Source organism: Octopus bimaculoides, chromosome 9 (assembly GCF_001194135.2).
Source record: "Octopus bimaculoides isolate UCB-OBI-ISO-001 chromosome 9, ASM119413v2, whole genome shotgun sequence".
NCBI lineage: Eukaryota > Metazoa > Mollusca > Cephalopoda > Octopoda > Octopodidae > Octopus > Octopus bimaculoides.
The window spans coordinates 5,660,383-5,673,437 of record NC_068989.1 but is presented as its reverse complement, the minus strand read 5'-3'; the positions used below and the strand labels follow the sequence as shown (position 1 = coordinate 5,673,437).

General features: G+C 39.0%; 1 protein-coding gene across 3 annotated transcripts in view; it reads left to right on the top strand.

Moving 5' to 3' along the window:
* Positions 1 to 13,055, top strand: part of LOC106878116 (UPF0415 protein C7orf25 homolog) — a 256,888-nt gene that overhangs the window by 192,496 nt on the left and 51,337 nt on the right. The window contains exon 1 of one of the 3 annotated variants that reach the window (XM_052970395.1): positions 2,174 to 2,193. The exons of the other annotated variants lie outside the window; for them this stretch is intronic. The gene's annotated coding sequence lies outside the window, so the exon portion shown is untranslated. Of the gene's footprint in view, positions 1 to 2,173; positions 2,194 to 13,055 lie in introns of those variants that run through there. 3 annotated transcript variants of the gene reach the window in all.

Here is a 13,055-nt window from a genome sequence, read left to right as displayed (position 1 = left end):
ATACAGAACACTAACTCACAGCCATTTTAGCTCATGGCGCCACCCACCCCTTGGGATCTTGAATTATTTTGTGGCTCCTTAGACAGCGTTATTTTGTCATAAAAGGTTTATAGTAGAAAGAGGCCAACTTTAGAAAAATTAAAAACCTTTAATAAAAATGAAATTTATCAAAGAAAAATAATGAAAGTTTAAATGTAAATTGTTTTAAATTAGTTTTATTATCATGAAAATTATTTCTAGGAATATTTTACCAAATGTATTATTTGTAATAAAAGCAATTTTGGCGAAAAAAAACATTACAACAAATAAGGATTTTTTTTTTTTTTTTTTTGGAATGGTAACCCATTTTTTTTTACCATTAATATAATAATCTCCATAAAAATATCAGTGTCTCTTAATTGGACATTATTCTCTGTTATTCTATTTCATGAAAACAAAAGTATTTTGTGGATTTCTTAAAACAGCCATTTATAATCATAAATTATTTTTCTGCTGTGACATACATAACAAAAAACAAAAAAACGTGTATTCATTCTCAGAAAATTAATAACTTCTAAAAAAAATTATCACATTTTGAGCATAAAACTAAAATTCCTCAGCGTAGGTGTTTGGTTAGGGGCTTGCTTCTCAACTACATGGCTCCCGGTTCAATCCCACTGTGTGGCACCTTGGGTTAGTGTCTTCTACTTGTGGGTGGTTTTGGTAGATGGAAACATCATGTGTGTATAAGGCGGTGAGCTGGCAGAAACATTAGCACGCCGGATGAAATAGGTAAAGAATAGGTAAAGAAATAGGAAACGTGTGTGTGTGTGTATTTTTTTTTTTGTTTTATAGTTTTAGCTTAGAGCTGCGGCCATGCTGATGCATGTGTGTGTTTGTCACTGTGTTTCCCTCCCACCATCACCACCACCCAGTATTTCTCCTAAATAGATTAGGTTTTCCAAACGAAACACTTATAGCATCATCATCATCATCATCATTTAACATTTGCTGTCCATGCTGGCATGGGTTGGACAGTTTGACTGGGCTGGCACACTGAAAGGCTGCTCCAGACTCCAGTCTGATTTGGCATGGTTCTCTACAGCTAAATGCCCTTCCTAATGCCAACCACTTCAAGAGTGTAATGGGTGCTTTTACATGCCACTGGCACGGATGTCATTTGCGTGACACCAGTATCTGCTACAACTACGATTTTGCTCAGCTTGATGGGTCTTCTTCTCAAGTAAGACATAATTCCAAAGGTCTTGATCATTGCTTCCGTGAGGCCCAACGTTCGTAAATTAATTTTACCTTATCACTGTTTGTGCAGCGAATTTAGCTTTTCAAATATATTTGTAAAATAGAATCTGTGATATTTGGCAGTTAGGATGTCTTCCCTAAGCTGCTTGCTATTCAGAAACATTACAACACTATCTCAAAGTAATGCAGGCAATTACCCTCAGAGATTGTCACTGGATATACTGAACTTCAAAGCACTAATATTTAATTCATACAAGACTTTCCAGCGCCAACTTGATACTTTATTCATCAAGGAAAAATTATTATCAAGGTGTCAAATGAAATCCTTTTATTTTTTTTTTCTGTCATGATGCAACTTAAGATGTAGAAATGCATTATGTGTGTGTGTGTGTGTGTAATTCATATGTGCAGCAATGAAATTTGCTAAAGGGGTGCAAACCCAGTTTTTCAGGAGAATGTTCAAAGTGTCTTCATTGCCCCACTACCACCACCACCACCACTAAATTTTAAAGTGTGCTTGCTCCCCTACGCCTCCTGTTCCCAAGCCCATGGTGTAAGTGTGTATTTGCGTGTAAATTTTAAAGAAAAACAGACTGCAATGGAAAATTTTAGAAAGAGACAGCAAGGTAGTTGTGCATCCCCCTTTACTGAGCCTGTTCTCCACTCCTAATTCCCCATTTTTTTCCTGTGTTCCTATTGAATTTTGCCATAGCACCTTTAGGATAATATGGCTCCAATTGGGGAAACACTGGGGTAGAGTATGTGTTGTTCTATTGTTTGTTGTTGTTGTTGCTAAAGTTATTTCATCACATGGTTATTGTATAACGGATGATGATGATGATGATTATTATTATTATTATTATTATTATTATTATTATCATTTTATTGCTTTTGCATAGCTTCTAACACTGGAGATGTACTACGGTGTCAGCTGTTCACTACCAGTGGACTAAGGTAACACCTCTTATTTTTCGAGCACCTTCCCGAGTATTCGAGCAGTTCCAAGCAGTGCTGTTTTTTGCAAGTGCTTCACCCTTATTGCAGCCCCTATTTGTTCCATGTATCATCATCATCATTATTATTAAGGTGGTGAGCTAGCAGAATTGCTAGCATACTGGACAAAATGCTTAGCAGCATTTTGTCCATCTTTATGTTCTGAATTCAAATTCCAAAGGTTGACTTAGCTTTTCATCCTTTTGGATCAATGAAATGAGTACCAGTTGAGGACTGGGTTCAATGTAATTGACTTACCCACTGAAACAGATAAAAAGTAAAGTTGTTTTTTTTTTGTATTTCTTTCCATCTTCTGCCCCAACTACCCTTCTAACAGCATTACCCTGTTATCTTACTAAGCTGTCTTGGGTGTTTGTTCTTCTGGCAGTAAGAAAACCTTTCCTGTAAGTCTCCCTCTTCTGCCACAGTCTCCAGCAGCCCTCACAGATTGGCTCTTCTCAGGATTTCAGAGCTCATGGTTCTATCCCTATGGGTGATCTTGTGTATCCTCCATATCTGGGACTCAATTGCTGTTGGTATTATGTTTACATCCATGCCCAACACTACTTATTCAATTTGTAGGTCTTTGTATTTCGACAGCTTCTCTGTCTCGTTTTGGGCAATGTTTTGACCAGAAGGGATTGAGATGTCTCTCAGAATAAAAACATTTCCTCTCCAGTTGTTGGTTATTATGTCCAAACAGTTTATCTTGATCTTATATCAGTCTGGACCGGAATATTTGGCTCATTGTGGACAATTTATTGCCAAGTACAATGTCTGGTACATTCTTATGTCACTCCATAATCCTTTTCACATTGTGCTCAGCATATTTCCCCATGGCTATGACTATTGACTCAATCATGTCTGTGAATGTAGACATTTTTTCCAAGGCTGGGCAGCTAGAGATGATGCCGTCACTTCTATCAATCTCATGACTACAAAGACTACACTTGATCTTTGCATGTTTTCTTATTTTTGTAGTTTTTTTGTGGCCCAGCTTCATCCTGTATAATTAAAATCTCACCTTCAGTTACATTTTACTCCAAACCATTAAACCATTTTTGGCTTTTACTCTCATGCTATTCACCATAGATTGGTTTTTACTTTGATTTTTGTTTTCTTTACTTTATTTTTGTTTTTGCTATATATTTCAGAAATCCATTTTGTCTTCTTTTTTTTAAACCTTTTCTGATGTTTTGTCATTATCCAAGTCTTATTCTTCAGTGCAGTTACATTTTAGTTTGTACTTCATTATTTTCTGACATGTATAGAGAAAAGAAACTAATGGTGATGATGATGATGATGACAATGGTGTGTTTAATTTCTGAGATGATAGTGTATTCTATCAATTTCTTTTTTTCTTGGTAATCAATTCAAGCTTTGCCATGGTTTTTGTTTTCTGTTTTACTATTTCCTATATAATAGCTTGGTTCGCTTGTAGCTGCACGTTGCAACAATACATCCCTTATTAACAATCCTTTCTGTTTTTTCTATCGGTCGTAGGTGAGTGACCTGCCTATTATAGAGTATCGATGGAAGAGCTTTGTTTGTTCTTGGCAAACAAGTAATTTATCTATGATTTTGGGGACCTCTCGTGTTTTTGAGTTTGGAACTTAATGCTGCCCCTCACCTACCAGTTAATCAGGTGTTGATTCTGATCTACTAACCATTTCATTAAATGATACCACAATATACTCATGGATACTGATCTGGTAAAGGCAACAAACTGGCAGAACCATTAGCAAGTCAGACAAAATGCTTAGTGGCTTCTCTTCTGGCTCTTTATGTTCTGAGTTCAAATCCCACTAAGGTTGACTTTGCTTTTTATCACTTTAGAGTTGATAAAATAAAGTACCTGTCAAGCACTAAGGTTGAGATGTCCCCCCCTTTCAAAGTTGTTAGTATTGAGCCCAGCAACAGATCTGCATCCCATTCAGCAGGGGTCATGTTGTGATCTCAGTTACTTATACACCATAGGAACCGAATAATCGGTCTTGTGAATCCTAGAACTCAAAAACATTTTATAAAAACAAAAGGTAAATAAAACAGGTGAGGTGCTTCAAACAAAAATGTGTTCCATCCCAAAGCTTTTTCCATTTACTTGCAGTTTTTAATGTTCTGGTAAATTCCATTTCAGTAATGTTAGGCCATAGTTGTGGCACTTTTATATTCTCTTGCTTCTCTCCTGAACCATTATGCTTCTCTTTCATTCTGTTGAATGGTTTGTTCCATATTCCCTCCTGCATGCTTCAGGTTTCGTTCATGTTTCTCAGTCTTTCATTGGGAGTTTTTCCCCATTATAATGTCCCTATAAAATTCATTGCAATCTAATTGAAATACCCTGTTCTCTTACAAACATTCCTTTTTATTTTTTTCCCCAAAATATCTTAACCTAAATGGTTCCACTGATGTAAATTGTTAAAGGATTTTATTTATTTTTTGCTTCCAGGCGCGGGTGTGGCTGTGTGGTAAGAAGCTTGCTTCTCAACCACATGGTTCTGGGTTCAGTCCCACTGTGTGGCACCTTGGGCAAGTGTCTTCTACTATAGCCTTGGGCTGACCAAAGCTTTGTGAGTGGATTTAGAAGAAGGAAACTGAAAGAAGCCCATCGTATATATATGTTTGTGTGTGTGTGTGTGTGTGTGTGTGTGCATGCATGTGCATGTGTGTGTGTTTGTGTGTGTGTCTGTGTTTGTGCCCCCCCCCCACTATCATTTGATAACTGGGGTTGGTGTTTTTACGTCCTCGTAACTTAGCAGTTTGGCAAAAGAGACCGATTGAATAAGTACTAGACATACAAAGAGTAAGTCTAGGGATCGATTCGTTTGACTAAAGGCAGTGCTCCAGCATGGCCGCAGTCAAATGACTGAAACAAGTAAAAGAATACAAAAATAAAAAGAATAAAATGTGGGGTGTGGGAGTGGCAAATGGAAGGACCGCCCAGGGCGGCCCTTCCATTTGCTACTCCCACACCCCACAAAAAACACATATTGCCTACAGCAGACCCAAAAGTGCCTCCCCTTTAAAAGTCCCACCCCTACTGCACCCCTTAGCTACACTAGTGCCCCTCTCCTATTTTCCCTAACTCTTCCACACCCACACTCCTGGTTTTACTGTTTCCACTCACTACCATTTTCTCTGTACTTTGAGGGGCCACCTGGACACCTCATCACCACTGTTTATATCTTTGCAGCTACTGTAGGTACATTTCTGTTGTAAAGTGGGTTCCTTCCACTGGTATGATGTGTGGCTGCCATTGTACTGTAGTTGCTGCTTTACACTAGTAGCCACAATAGTTACTAGTCATCAGATATCGTTGTATCTCTTCGTACCGGAATAGTAATGCACTAACTTCTGTCTTACTATCACTAATAGCTCCACAAGGCACTGACTGGAACTCTCGACTCTCTTGACAACTGGCTACTGGTATATTTATAATGGCTCATTCTTACCACTTTCTATTGGGAGGGATATACAGTTTCATTATACAACAATTTCTAACTTCCTTCTCAATGTGAATAGCCCTAAAACAAAAAGCTACACAGCCCCATCCTTTTCTCATGCTGTTGCTTTCATTTTCTTAGAATAAAGTCAAGCCCTTCCCTCGGGTTTTGTAATCTTACAAGCTGCATAGCAACCTCCCTAGCATCAGGGATGTGGAAAAAGAAAACCATTACACACTGTAAAGTGGTTGGCATTAGGAAGGGCATCCAGTCATAAAAAAACTATACCAAAGCTGACAGGGAGCTCGAAGTGGTCCTGTGGATCACTGGCTCCTATCAAACAGTATGGAACATGGATGGTAGATGTTGCTGCTGCTGATGATGATGATGCCTTTGGTTACATACTAAATTTGGTGAGCGTTTATACCATTTATTACCAGCTTTGAAGAGGAAACATCTGCATTGCTACCCAATCAATACTGCTATATACCCAGTCATGTCTATGGATATATATTCTGTTTTTGTGAGGACTGGCCAGCAGGAAATGATGTAGCCGATTATTTCTTTATGCTGATTAGATAATCTTTACTCAACATTAGTCTCTTATTTATTTCCTTTATCATTCATAGATTTTGTTTTTTTCTTTTTGTTCTTACTCATGGCTAGCCATTGATCTTGTGTAGCTAAAGCCAGACATCCCATTTTTATCTTTAGTTCAGTAATTTCAAGCTGTTGTTGTGCTCTTTTATTCAATCATTTCTTCTCTATCCAGTGATCTTAGAGCAGATTTCTGACCAGGGAGAGATGCTTTTTTTTTCCATTTTTTTTTTCTTCAATAGTTTTATTGTAAAGTTCCACCTGGATTTTATCTCATTTTTATTTTTCATTTTTTTCTTTTTTTCTTAAACTTTTCACTTGTTTTGTCTTTAATCAAGCATATTGTGTATGTGTGTATAATTAGCTTTATTGTTTCCTTAATTAGGAAAAAAAAATGTATATATTTTTTCTTGCTCCTCTGCTTCATTCTTATACTAATCAGCCAACTACACTGCATATAAATTATTATCATCATCATCATCATCATCATCATCATCATCATCATCATCATCATCATCATCATCATCAAGGCAGTGAGCTGGCAGAATCGTTAGGATGCCAGGTGAAATGCTTAGCTGTATTTCATCCATTTTTACGCTCTGAGTTCAAATTCCACTGAGGAAAATATTCCAGTATGGCCGCTGTCAAATGACTGAAACATGTAAAAGAGTATTGTTTCAGTTACATGCTTTCACTACGCTGCAAATAACAGTTTGGTGCACTTGGTGCATCTATAGTGCTTTGTATTTTTTTTTTTTTTCTCTTTTGTATTTAAAATACTTTATATGTCATTCTGTTTTGTAATGTTAGATATATGTGTCACTTTTGATATTTGGGTTTTATCTTTCACTAAATGGCTTTGTATTTATTTTTATTTATACCATTCCCAAGTCACCTTTGATTATTGTCGATTATTTTTCTATTCTGTCCTCATATTTCTGGGATTTTTTTTTTTTTTTCTATTTCCAGACAGTCAATTTCTTCATTTCTTTTAGAAATGTATTTTGTCATCTGTTGAAATTGATACACCAATTAGGAAGCATTTAATTTCCTAGTGGTCTTTAACAACAATATCTGGTCAATTTGTCTTCATTTACCTGTCTGTATCAGTTGGAATATCTTATAAAATGGCTATCATGTTATTTCTCAAAACTGGTGTATTCTTTATACCGGCTCCTTTCTATCAGTATTTTGGTGTGCTAGCAGAATCATTAGAACAATGGAAGGTGCACTGAGTTCAACTTCAACCAGGGTTAACTTTGCCTTTGATCTTTTGAAGACAATGGCATCGACTTATACTTCCTCTCACAATTGCTGGCGTTGTGCCTAAACCAGAAGCCATTGTTATTGTTGTTGTTGTTGTTATAAGAAGAAGAAGGCAAACTAGCAGAATGGTTAGCACACTGTACAAAATACTCAACAGCATTTTTTTCTGACTTTACATTCTGAGTCCAAATTCTGCCTTTCTTCGTTTTAGGGTTTGTGAAATAAGTATCGGTTGAGACCAGGGTTGATATGATCGACAGGCTCCCCTCCCATCAAAATTCCAGGCCTTGTGCCTATAACATAAAGAATTATGTAGGCAGTGAGTTGATAGAATCATTACCGTGTCAAACAAAATGCTCAGAGGCATTTTGTTTGACATCACATTCTAAGTTCAAATCCTGCTGAGGTCAACTTTGCTTTTCATTCTTTAAGGGTTCATCTCTGGAATCACCTGATCACTGGAATCACCTGATCACTGGAATCACCTGATCACTGGAATCACCTGATCACTGGAATCACCTGATCACTGGAATCAATATAATTGACTAAGCCCGTCTCTGAAACTTTCAGGCCTTGTGCCTATAACACAAATAATTATTATCATTATCAGTCCCACTGTGTGGCACCTTGGGCAAGTGTCTTCTATGTTTAGCCCCTTATGGGAAATAAAGAAATAAGAAACGTTAGCATGCCGGGCAAAATGCTTAGCGGTATTTTGTCTGAATTTATGTTCTGAGTTTAAATTCCGCTGAGGTTGACTTTGCCTTTCATCCTTTCGGAGTCAATAAATTAAGTACCAGTTGCGTATTGGGTTGATCTAATCAAATGGCCCCCTCCCCCAAAATTTCGGGCCTTGTGCCTAGAGTAGAAAAGAATATTTATGTATTATAAGGGAGTGAGTCGGCAAATTTGTTACCACGCCATTTCGTCTGTCTCTGTGTTCTGTGTTCAAATTCTACCGAAGTTGACTTTGCCATTCATCCTTTCAGGGTCAATGAAATAAGTACCAGTTATACACTGGGGTCAATGTAATCAACTTATCCCCTCCTCCCCTGATATTTCTGGCCTTGTACCAAAATTTGAAACCAATATATATGTACTTTACATGTAATAATTGAATTAACGTGTTATGCACTTTATCATGTTTTGTTGTGAGCGTGATCCTCCACTCTCTAGTAAAATTGCCTTGCAGGAAACCAGTCCATGGTGCAAAAAATAGATTGGGACCACTGATTTAGAAGAAATTTGGCAGCTTTTACTAGCAAGTCAAATGACCACATAGAGGTCTCCCATTTGAGTTCATTCCATGTATATTTGATGACCCATAAGATGCACTTTTTTCAAGAAAAATGTCTCAGAAAATTCACCCTAGGTTCTAACATGCAAAGTTGGGCTTCTCATCACCATCATCATTTAACGTCCGTTTTTCATGCTGGCATGGGTTGGATGGTTTGATAGGAGCTGAAGGGCTGTTCAGGCTCCATGTCTGGTTTGGCATGGTTAATACGGTTGGATACCCTTGCAAATGCCAACTGCTTTACAGAGTATACTGGGTGCTTTCAGACAGCACCCAGCATGGGTGCTTTTTAAGTGACACCAGCACTTACGAACCTGCAAGATTAGGGATGCTCAGCTGGAGAGGGTTGCAAGGGATGAGCCTGTATGCAAGGGTAACTGTGCTTTTACTTATTTTGATGTATCTTTTCAAGCACAGCAAATCACCAGGAGCCTCAGTCCCCTGCCAACCCCTCTGTGAATACCAACATTTGTAGATCCTTTCTCATGCTAATATAACATGTTTTTTCCGGGTATGCACCCCTGAAATTGGGGGTTCATCTAATCTGTCCCCTTTTTGTTTATGCCATCAAATAAGCCATCTTGCGGTGCCCTGTGTTTGTTTCTGTTATCAAGCCTCAAGTTAACCCGGATTGAGCAAACCTATGGTTGTTCTAACCATGACCATCCTGTTTATTTTCTTTGTGCAAACAACTCCCAGAGCCAGCATTATCTAACATGTACTCTATTTTAAGATGGTAGGATGTGATTTGAGTGAGGGAGATTTGGCTGCTATTACCAACAGGTCAACCAGAGTGGGTCATATACAGTTGTTGCCATATTAGAGGAAGGTGGTGGCGACGGCGCCAGTGTTAACAATGATTGCTGTAACGCTGCAAGTAAATTTGCAGTTGTTGCTGCTGCTGCTGTTGTTGTTGTTGTTCTTCTTCTTCTTCCACAATTATAACTACTACCTCCACTATTTCCAGCAGCAGTACTACCACTACCACTACTACTATTACTGCTTTCCTACTACTACTACTACTACTACTGCTTCTACTATTTCTACTGCTGCTGCTGCTACTACTACTACTACTAGTACTACTACTACTACTACAGCTGCTGCTTCTATTTCTACTGCTACTACTACTACTACTACTACTACTAGTGCTACTATTACTACTACTGCAACTACTACTACTGCTGCTACTATTTCAAACACTAGTGTCGTCGTTGTTGTTGTTGTTGTTTGCTCTGCTGCAGAGGCTGGTTTTTTGGGGGGGGGTTTTGTGGTGTTGTGGTTGTTACCATAGTATTCAGACTGCCATTGCAGTTGCAGCTGCAACTGATTTCTGTTGCTGCTGCTGCTTCTACAACAGGACTCGCTGCTACTGCTGCTTCTGTGTCATTGCTGCTGCATGCAGTTAAGAAGTCTGAAGAAAGAGCCATCACTAGCATTGTCATCTGGGCGCACAAGCGTTCGTGTAGTAGTAGTAGTAGTAGTAGTAGTAGTAGTAGTAGTAGTAGTAATGGTGGTGATGGTGGTTGTGGTGGTAGAAGTAGTGATGTCTGTGACAGTGGTGGTGGTGGTGGTGGCTGTGGTAGTAGTAGTAGTAGTAGTGGTAGTAGTAGTGGTGATGGTGGTAGTAGAAGTAGTGATGTTTGTGACAGTGGTGGTGGCGGTGGTGGTAGTAGTAGTAGTAATAACAGCAGTGGTGGTGGTGGAAGTAGTGATGCTTGTGGCAGTGTTAGTGGTGGTAGTAGTTGTAGTAGTAATAGTAGTAGTGGTGGTGGTGGTGGTGGAAGTGGTGATGCTTGTGGTAATGGTAGTAGTAGTAAATGTGGTGGTGGTGGTGGTATTATGATTATCATTATTATGACCATCATCATCATCATCATCATTAGTAGTAGTAGTAGTAGTGGTGGTGGTGGTGGTGGTGGCGGTAGTTGTCTGGTACTCTCTGTGTCAACTCTTCTCCCGCGGCTGGTGACCAGTGGAGATCAACAACAAAATATATGATGCTACCACTCAGAAACAGTTGTCATGACGACCATCACCTCTCCAGTGACCAGTCACTGCAGCTCCACCACCACCACCGCCTTCGACCCCCCCCCCGTCATCCACACCGATCACCTTTCTTTACCTGTCACAACAACCATTCTCACCTGCTGTCATCGTCATCACTTGACTACCATCTTCACCTGCTGTCATCGCTATGTCGCTTTTCTTCTTCTTCTTCTTCGCCCACTGTCATCAATGGCCAATATTTTCACATCAGCTGTCATCACAAAACACATCTTTGGCACATCTTGGGTCATAAGTCTGCTCAGTCAACGATGACCTGGGGCTAAACAACAACAACAACTACTACTACTATGAGCACTGACAGCTGTTATTTTGTTTTCACAACAATTTATCATTTATACATCCCACTACTATTGTCATGACGACGACGACCACCACCACCACCACCACCTCCACTACTATTATCATCACAACTGTCATCACCACCACCACCAACACCATCATCACTACCACAACTCATTCATTTAACTTCTCCTCCTCCACCACCACCACCACTATCGTCACCACCACCACCACTGTCATCATAGCCATCATCACAGCAGTGTCATCATTGCTGGTACTCGTTACAGCGCCCCACCCCCACCCCGCACCTTCCACTAGTATCATCACTAGTACTATCATCGTCATCATCATCATGACAGCTAATGTACCGTCACCACCACTGCACCACCATGTCACCATCATTGAGAGCCATCAGCCTCTTACATCTCAATCTTTAACTGTTCCAACCACCACCACCATCACCACCACCACCACCACCACAGCATCCACCTCTTCCACCTTCAAATTCTTTCTTATATCTAACACCTCTTGCCGTTCCATTGTCCTACACCAACCATATCGGCTGCCGTTGCTAGAATTGCAGCATACAGTCTCTCTTTCTCTCTCTCTCTTTCTCTCTCTCTCTTTCTCTCTCTCTCTCTCTCTCTCTCTCTCTCTCTCTCTCTCTCTCTCTCTCTCTCTCTCTCTCTCTCTCATCTGCTGATAACGTATGTATGTCTGTCTCCTCTTTTGGCAACCTTCTGAGAGTCTCAATTCTCTTTAGCAGTGCCATTTCAGTTGCGGTGCTACAAATGGTCACTTGCGTGTATGTAGGCATGCTGGGTGGGTAGGCGGTTTCCTCGTTACTTCTCATCGCTTTTGAAGCAGAACCATTTAACCATTTTTGCTGACTGCTCTGCATTGCTGGCACTGCTACTATTATTTTTTCTTCTTTTCTTCTTTTATTTGCGTCAGTTGCTTGACTGCAGCCATGCTGGAGCACCGCCTTTAGTCGAACAAATCGACCCCAGGACTTATTCTTTGTAAGCCTAGTACTTATTCCATTGGTCTCTTTGACCCCAGGACTTATTCTTTGTAAGCCTAGTACTTATTCCATTGGTCTCTTTGACCACAGGACTTATTCTTTATAAGCCTAGTACTTCTTCCATTGGTCCCAATTCACTGGTACATCAGTTGAATACCACATAAATAGGGGTATAATGCAAATTACAAACAATAAATTAAATACAGAGATACAACTGACAATTCAATAATTTATTTATATCATAATATAACATAATATACTATGAATATAATATCATATAAGATAACTTTAAAAAATTATTAAAAAATCAGAAGAGCCAACAATTTCTTTCAACTTATATACATTATTTGATTCATAAACAATTCTGGCTGTCCTTTCACATGGAACTTTGTCTGTCTTTTGACCCATGACCCTGAAGTGACTTACAACCTTGGCCAAAAGTATTAGGCCACCCCAATGTTTTGGAGTTCTACTGTCTCATCATCATCATCATCATCGTTTAACGTCTGCTCAATGTTAATGAAACTCGTACACATGGTAGATTGTGGTATATTTCACAATATACATTAGTTTTAATATCTGGTTGACCTTCCTTTAGCATCACTTACCACTTTTATACGGTTAGGCATTGAATCAACTAGTTTCTTGCAGGTACTAGGTGCAATTTTACTCCATTCTTCTCTCAACGTTTGGTACAAATGTTCTTTATTTTTGATTATTGTGTTCCAGTACAGTATAAAAGCAGTAATTGATGCTAAAGGAGGAACAACCAGATATTAAAACTAAAGTATATTGTGAAATATACCATAATCTACCATGTGCTTGAGTTCCATTAATATTGAGACAGCAG